We start from the raw sequence: 9081 nt of genomic DNA, 5'->3' as shown, positions 1-9081 counted from the left end.
TTGAGGTTGGACCACAGAAAAATAGCGTATATCCAAAGTTGAAAAATTAAGAAAGGAATCATTTGAAAATTAAAGCATACTGGATAATTTGAATATTGGTGAAGAGATTCAATGTATATAACAAAGCAGTCCATTCATCCTGGTTGAGACATTTTTATCAAACAACTGCAAGAAATATTGAGCTTACTTCACATGTGTTATATTTAAAAGCACACGAGTGAAAGCACTAAACCTGGTGAACATCGAAATAGAGTATGCTCATCTTGAAGCTTAAGCTACTGGTAGTAAGAAGGCGAACCGACGCTAATCTGCCTAAGATCCCGCAGCAAAGCGGCTAAAGCAAGTTGAACCATCCAAAGGCTATTAGAAAATTTATTAGAAAAAGCCTTGTGGTGAGGTCTAGTGGTTATGATCAATGACAATGTGATAGGAAATCTCTTCAAAGTAAGGCCACTTTGTATATCTTTTTCTAACGGCTAAACCTTAAATTTGTGTAATGCACTCTCACCCCACTAATCGATTAATTCTGCCTTTCGCTAGGAGTGTGGCTCCAATGAGTTGATTCACCCAAGGGATTTGATTCTTAGACCAGATGGTTATGCTACCAAAGTCCAAGACCATCACTACTTGACCCAACAACCCTTGGAGCTATCATTCTAATAGTCATACCTGGAATCACGAAAAAGGAAAATAACCGAGTCAACAAACCAGGAAAAAGGAAGCTAGCCATTAATGACCATCTATCTAACGCAAGACAGCTCATAAAATGAATTGAACTGGCGGCTCTAAGGGAAATAGAATCATGGAATTCAATGGATCCGGATCCCCTCCCTAGTGGGAAATATGAGACTGTCATATTTCTCATTCCTGGCCCTTAGATTATTCTAAGGGTTCACAATATCTCAATATCAAAATTCTAAAATAAACACAACTACACTTAATTATATATCAAATTTAAATTAAAAATTTAATTAATTATTTTTTTTTAAGGAAAAGCCACCAAGGAGGCGGTACCGCGTCAAGCCGCCACCCCGCCCATCCGGGGGTGGCGCGAGGCCACCCCATGGGTGACTGGGGTGGCGCAAGGCCACCCCTAGGCTATGGGGTGGCCGTGCGCCACCCCCAGCTACGCATGGGTCTCCAGCTTAAGCAAAAGTCATGGCTAACCACTTGGCCTTCCTTGTCAGATATGAGATTCATCCCCAAAATCAGCCATTTGAGCAGAATCAATGCATGCCCAACTGGATTTTCTTCAAAACCCAAATCCCAAATCCCCAGAGCAGCATCAGAAGCCAATCCAAGACCCTCCCGCATACAGTGAAAGTACTTTATCTGAGCCCAAGAGTAATACCAAGACCCTCCCGCTTACACTTGTGTTTGGTCTATCGAACTTTCAGAACATTGTCTTCAACATCTACAATAAGAAAGTACTGAACCTTTCCCATTCTCATGGCTCCTTGCCTCTTTTCAGTTGTTTGTTGGGTCTGTATGGGATGTTACAGGTCTGGCTCTCAATCCTCACTATCGTTCTTGGTTGCTGATTAGAGAATGAGGGGTGGCGCACAGCCACCCCCATGGGTGGCGCAAGGCCACCCGTGACTCCGTGAGCCACCTGGGTAGCCTCGCGCCACCCCAGATGGGTGGGGGTGGCGGTTCGCCCCCCGGTGGCTTCCTCTCAAAAAAAAAAAAAAAAAATTAATTTGATATGTAGTTGAGTGTGGTTGTGTTTATTTTAGGATTTTGATATTGAGATATTATGGACCTTAGATTAATCTAAGGGCCAGGATTAAGAATATGACACTCTCATATTTCCCAATGGGAAGGGGATCCGGATCCGAATTCAATAGACGATCCCCCAGCTAACGGCACTCACTTTATTTGACATACTTACCAACTAAGGACAGACAGGCCTTACAAAAGGTGAGGAAAGCAAACAAATCAGGCACCTTCTTTTTCTAATCAAACTCTTTCATTATTACTTTACCCATACTGAAATTCTTCCCATTTTACTTCACATATTCTCTATTAACTTAAACATCCGAGGTAGTTTCGCCGCCACTACCGGCGTGCCACTCTGACATTTGACTCTCTTGTAGGTCTCCAGCATCAAGGGCTCTGCGTGCGTGGTATTAACAGATCCCATCCTGAGGACATGATGTCCTCACCTATGGTTAAATACATTTTGTAGTCTTTCCAAACAGACCAAAACGTTCAAAGCACCACAATCGTGCTTAAGCCTAGATAGAGAAGCCTTCTGCGTATTCTCCTTATTCCTTACGGTATTTCATGCCATCATTAGAACAGAGTGAACACTACATCGAACACCTGCAGCAAATCCATACCAAACACCTATAACTTTTCTCGACTTAATCTTCAGAAATTTCAACTCAATCACTAAGCTCCACAAAGAAAATCCATAACCTAGCCTTCCAATTCGAGCAGCAATCACTAAAATTCAACCATGACCACTAACACCTAAATTGAATTGCCAATAACATAGAAGATGACACAAATGTTTATTATTATTATTATTGGTAAGATACTCAAGCACCCGAACCCACGACCTCACCCTCCACCTTGCTACAAAGGTAGGAAGTATCATTTGAGTAAAGAGATAATTATCTTGAGAAACATTATCAAATGTGGATATCCACCGATGCTAGGGCCAAAACCAATGCTGACATTATTTCCAAGCAAAATAGAGGATTGATAAACGTAAAAATAAAAACTAATTCATATTCATAATCCCTCACTCAACTAAGCCAAAAATACAACCATCTATCCTTAAGACTTCACTTAATTTGCTCTATTCGAAATCATTAGGCATATCCATTAACAATATAAAAGGAAAACAGTACCGATTCCAGAGTGAATTTTCTTTTCCTTTTCCCAGCAACCAAACGGAGTACAACCCTCTTTACAGAAACCGAATAAACACCAACGACTAAAAGAAGGTGCCGATCGATCAGCCACATACATATTAATTTCCCAGTTCTTTTTTATCAACAAGCAAAATAAAATAAATCTTTTTATATCCTACTTTCTATCTCTGGTATGTCACTTGTCTTATTGTATATTTTTTTTTGAATTAATTTATTTTGTTTTAACAAGAATTTGTGTACCATCCAAAATTATTTCACCAAAACAAAAAACTTTTGTCAAATGAAATAGTATTTTTCTTAAGGGTTAAATACCAAATACCCCCTGGGGTTTCATTTTTATCACAGGATCCTCCATAGGGTTTTGATAAAAGACCAAGTTAGTCCATCCGTTAGTTGACCGTTAAGACTGACACGTGGACTAATCAGATGTTGACACGTGGCACCTATTTAATTTTTTTTTAAATTAAAAAAAAAACTTTTTTTTTTTTTTTTTAAAAAGAAAAGCCACCCCCAAATGGCCAAGGGGGTGGCCGAATTGTTTTTCTTTTCTTTTCTTTTTTTTTTTTTAAAAAAATACATTTTTTTTTAAATTAAAAAAAATTAAATAGGTGTCACGTGTCAATATCTTATTGGTCCACGTGTCAGTCGTAACGGTCAACTAACGGATGGACTAACTTGGTCCTTTATCAAAACCCCAGTGGAGGTCCTGTGATAAAAATGAAACGCCAGGGGGTTAAAAGTAAAGTTACCAAACCTCAGGGAAGTATTTGGTATTTAACCATTTTCTTCCTAATGAAGTAGTCTTTTTCCTCTGGCTAGGATGTTTGCGAAGACGTACGTGGAGATGGACGTTTTCGTCACTAAAAGTCAATGCAATGACTTTTTGCGATATTCTTCAGAAGGACGGAATCACCTATGTCTTGATATAATTCAATCTTGATCATCAAACGATTTACCACGTAATATGAAATAGACAGTCATTCTAAAAAATGCACACTCCAGTCAAAGTGGAAAACACGGAAAGTGCGCAGAAGACAAGCCAGAAGTAATTATGCGTACGTGGGTATCCGGATATATATATGGTGCCTTCTAATTGGTAGTTTACCGCTACGTGTCCAAAAAGTCACAATTGTGGACCTATTACGAGCTTGAGTAAGGGACCTCGTAACTAGACCTTGGGTACGTAGGAAAACAGGATGAGTCCTACGTTTCTTACAATTTCTACCTATGATTGCAGAAATTAAATTGAGATCGTTAGAGAGACCCCAAACCTCACAACATAGAAAATAAATTGAGATCGTTAGAGAGACCCCAAACCTCACAACACAAAGTGTCGATTTTGCTAAAATATTCTCTTCCTAACTTTATTGCAAAACTATGCTTAAATAGATGTTACATTCGCACTTAGGGTTAGGACTCATAACCCTACTCTGACTTGGACAAGGAACGTGAGGTGCCATATAAGGCAATACCTTACAACTCCATATAAGTCTTGGACTCCTACTATGGAAATAACAATTATTAATTGGAATAAAATAAGGATATAAAGACAAAACCCAAATAAAGATACGTAGGGCTATTACTATGGAAAGAAACTATAACTCTTGCAAATAAAAAGACTAATAGTAGGTAGAGATCTTTTAAAGAGAGAAAGGATCGTAACATTCCTCCTCCCTTAAACCGTCCTTGTCCTCAAGGACAAAATTTGCAACACCAATGGTGAACTTAACCATAGTCAGGTAGCATCTCATCTTTCACAGGTTCTTCATTGTCACAGCATACCTCCAACCAAAACAACTTAGCACACTTATGGCCTCGCACAAATTTCTCATCACAATTAAAACACAGCCCCTTTTCACGGCGGTCCTTTATCTCTCCGGGTGTGAGCTTTTTCACATGGGGTGTTTGAATCTTTGTAAGTGCGAGAGACGGCATGGGCAGAGGTTATGTGTCTTCTGAAGCTCTGCCAAAGAAGGTTGATTTTGGGCTTGTTGTCTAGCCTCGTATAACCTTGCTAACCCCACAGCTGCAGATAAGCTCGTTGGTCGAGCAGCTTGCACTTCCGTGCATATATCCTCCTTAAGACCACTAACAAAACACCCAATTTGGTGTTCAGGTGCCAAACGCCCCACCCGAGTCAAAAGCCTCTCAAATTGCACTTGATAGTCTCTCACTGACCCCGCCTGTTCCAGTTTAGATAAATCTCCAAAGAAATCCACAAACATTGTTGGACCATACCTGGTGTGGAGGGCCTTCTTTAGTGCTTCCCATGTGAACTCCTCTGTTTCATCAACCCGGAACAGCTGGTACCATAGCTGCACATCCCCGTCGAGATGATAGGCTGCTAGCGGCAGTTTCTCCTCTTCAATAGTACCATGAAACTCAAAAAATTGCTCGACCCGACAAACCCAACTCGTTGGATCTTCGTTTCCACAGTATCTAGGAAAATCCAATATGGTAATCTTTGGAGCTGTTGGCCCACTCGTTCCTGCTGCTGTTCTCATGTTCCTTGCCCCTTTGTTTTTGTTGTTGGACCCAACCTCCGTGCCAGAACGTCGGTCTTCCGATAATTGCTCAAAGTGGGTAGTCATGGCAGCTAACAGCTCACGAATATCACCAACAGTAGTTTCAAGGTGCTCCAGCCGTTGATCCGCGTCAGATGAAGTGGAGGCAATCATGGTTGGCTCTGATACCAAGTTGTTACGAGCTTGAGTAAGGAACCTCGTAACTGGACCTTGGGTACGTAGGAAAACAGGATGAGTCCTACGTTTCCTACAATTCCTACCTATGATTGCAGAAATTAAATTGAGATCGTTAGAGAGACCCCAAACCTCACAACATAGAAAATAAATTGAGATCGTTAGAGAGACCCCAAACCTCACAACACAAAGTGTTGATTTTGCTAAAATATTCTCTTCCTAACTTTATTGCAAAACTATGCTTAAATAGATGTTACATTCGACACTTAGGGTTAGGACTCATAACCCTACTCTGACTTGGACAAGGAACGTGAGGTGCCATATAAGGCAATAACTTACAGCTCCATATAAGTCTTGGACTCCTACTATGGAAATAACAATTATTAATTGGAATAAAATAAGGACATAAAGACAAAACCCAAATAAAGATACGTAGGGCTATTACTATGGAAAGAAACTATAACTCTTGCAAATAAAAAGACTAATAGTAGGTAGAGATCTTTTAAAGAGAGAAAGGATCGAAACAGGACCATCCATGTGGGATCATTTTCCTAGTAATTTTGTCAGAGTTCAATCATGACTGCTGGATTTTCTTCTCTTATGCAATTCAGGCTAGTCCAGACAACGACAGCTTGGTCTTCTTGGCAGCTTCCATAGAAGAACTTTTCCATTCATTATAGAAAGCGGGGGCTTGGGCTTATTATATATAGCTGCTTCACAATCCCGTCATCTTCATAGAAAAAGAGAGCAAGAGAGAGATGGGGGTGCAAATGGTAGTTCTATTTCAGATCCTTTTGCTATTGTGTTCAATTGATGCAATTACTAGTACTACTTCATGTGAAGAACGCTGTGGGAATGTTAGCATTCCATACCCTTTTGGAATAGGAGCAGCTGGTTGCTACGTTGATGACTGGTATGAAGTAATTTGCAATTACTCCTCGGGCTCTCCCAGACCTTTCTTGAGGAGGCCCAACCTGGAGGTGCTCTACATTTCATTCGGAAGCACTTTATCACGAACACGAAACACAGTTGGTGTCAATTATCCTACACTTTCTGCTTGTGGTAATGTTTCAAGGGGCATAGAAAATGTGGAGCTATCAAAAAGCCCTTTCATCTTCTCCCAGTCCGAAAACATATTCGTGGCCATCGGCTGCAACAATTTTGCATCAATAGCTTCCTTAGATGGTTCAGTTTTTGGGTGCAGGACATGCCCTTTCAACTGTAAAGTTTGTGAAGTGATCATAAATGATACTACTACTCGATTATGCCAAACCACAATTGCTTCAGACCTCGTTGCCTTCAATACAAATACAGAACCAATAATCGTTCCAAACCAGCCTATAATCGGTTGCAGGTCTGCATTCTTGGTAGAAGAAAAGTGGTTCAAGGCCGCCTACAACGTTCGATTGTTCTCAAATATGTCTTACTCCAGGTCGTTCGACGTTCCTGTGGTGTTGGAATGGGGGATTCTTGCTACATCGATCAACGCACTTCCAATAGCCAATAATTTCGCGACACTATATAATAGTTCAAACTATACATGTATTCCAATGAGAAACCGGAACTCAACTTTTTCATGTTCTTGCGATGGAGGCTATGAAGGGAATCCCTATATTCTTGGAGGATGTCAAGGTAAAGTTTTGGTACATGCAAGTCTGTTTATCTCTTTAATTATTCTCTTCTTTCTCGTTTATGTGTTAATTATATAGCACTTCTATGAATTAAATTCGCAACACTTGTATGAATGTATCATACTATCATAGGCTAGACTCACAACTTGGTCAAAATAATACTTGTAGAGCACCAGCGTCACAACAATGTTACCACTGTCCTCAAGAGGTAGTTCAATCGGCTGAGGACCACGCCTAATAAAGCGGAGGTCACTAGTTCGAATCTCCCTCCTCCCTCTTATGCGAACATCTCAAAAAAAAAAAAAAAAACAACAACAACAACATCACCACTTACATGTACGTACCTGATGCAGACCACACGTATAAATGTGTGTAGTGTTGAATTACAGTACTATATATGGCCGCGTTGAGCCTAGGAAAAAAACATAATTTTAATAAATTTGATGATATATATAATAAAGCTAAATTTCATATTGGTAGTTTATTTTGAAATTTCGTTGGTCAGAGGCAAGTTTTAATTGTATACTTAATTTTTGTATTTGATTTGATTTCATATTTTATGTTTATCAATTAAGTATCTTACAAGTTTTTTTTCAGATAAGTACAAAATTTATTGAAAAAAAAGTAGATAAAATAAGTGTAAATAATTAATCTATTACCCTCGCGCGGCGGATGGTCGTCCCTTTTAAAGACAAGACCTTTCTTTTTCCAATACTTTATTTTCAATCAACACCTCCATTTAGTACTTTTAAAATAGTTTAATTATTATTCAAATAGTCCATTTTCTATTCAAACTTCCATCGAAGACTTTTCAAAGTCGGCAATAAAATATTAGATATATTCTATTCAGTACTTACCCTCCTCTCAATTACTGTTTTTTTTTTTTTGAAAAATATGATTTACCCTCAAAATATAATTTAGCCATTTTCTTTTTTGGGTATAAGCGTTAGACTGAGAAAATGACGCTTATACCCTCTTAAATTCTAATTCAACACATGAAAACAATTTAAAATGAGGGTAAAAGTGAAAAAAAAAAATTTAAAATTGTACATGACTTGCACATAACCGTTGACAGTCAATTTTAACCCATTTGACTGACAGAAGTGGACTTTTTGTCATAAGATGATAGTTTGATGGAGTCAAGTGTCATAATTGATAGTTCATGAGAAAAAATGTCAAGACGCTGTAGTTTATGGGGGCAAAAGGTAATTACCCCTTAAATTTATTATTTTTTATTAATTTAAATTTGTGTGATAACTAGTTAATATTGTCACACACCTAGCTTGTTGAAAGAAAATTTAAATCCTCATATGATGATAAATATTATGATATTAAATTTTTTAATTTTTGAGATGATCACTCTAAATTTTTACCTAAAAAAAAAAAAAAATCACTCTAAATTTTGCTGTTGATTTATTCGATACTAACGGTGTTTGTCTCCTTACATGTCAGATATTAACGAATGCGAGCGATATTCAAACCCTTGTTCCCGTTACAATAGCTCATACGGGAATGTAAAATGTGAAAATCGTATTGGGTATTACTTTTGTCAGCCAGCTTACCCCCCGAAGCCTCCGATTAGAGCGGCCACGATAGGTATGTATATTGTGAACCTCCGAAACAAGAAATCTCAATATTTTTTTCGACAATTTTTTGATTGGTTTTCTTTCACCTTCTTTCTTTCAATTGGTCCCACTTGCTTTGGATATACGTTCTTTTAGGGGAATTAATATTATGTTTTTAGAGGAAAAAAAATTTAAAACACATATTTTGAGGGAAAAAAAAAACAATAGAGCACATCTTTTGAAAAAAATTAAAAGCATCAAAATATCTCCCTAAAATTCACTGACTACAATATAGAGGTATGCT

At 38.4% G+C, this 9081-nt stretch overlaps 1 pseudogene; it reads left to right on the top strand.

The window, feature by feature from the left end:
• The first annotated feature begins 6351 nt into the window (after positions 1-6351).
• LOC132178331 (wall-associated receptor kinase-like 22) overlaps positions 6352-9081 on the top strand; it is a 5384-nt pseudogene continuing 2654 nt past the window's right edge.

The sequence above is a fragment of the Corylus avellana genome, chromosome ca4 (genome assembly GCF_901000735.1).
Source record: "Corylus avellana chromosome ca4, CavTom2PMs-1.0".
In the NCBI taxonomy this organism is placed as follows: domain Eukaryota; kingdom Viridiplantae; phylum Streptophyta; class Magnoliopsida; order Fagales; family Betulaceae; genus Corylus; species Corylus avellana.
This window is presented reverse-complemented; position numbering and strand designations above follow the sequence as displayed.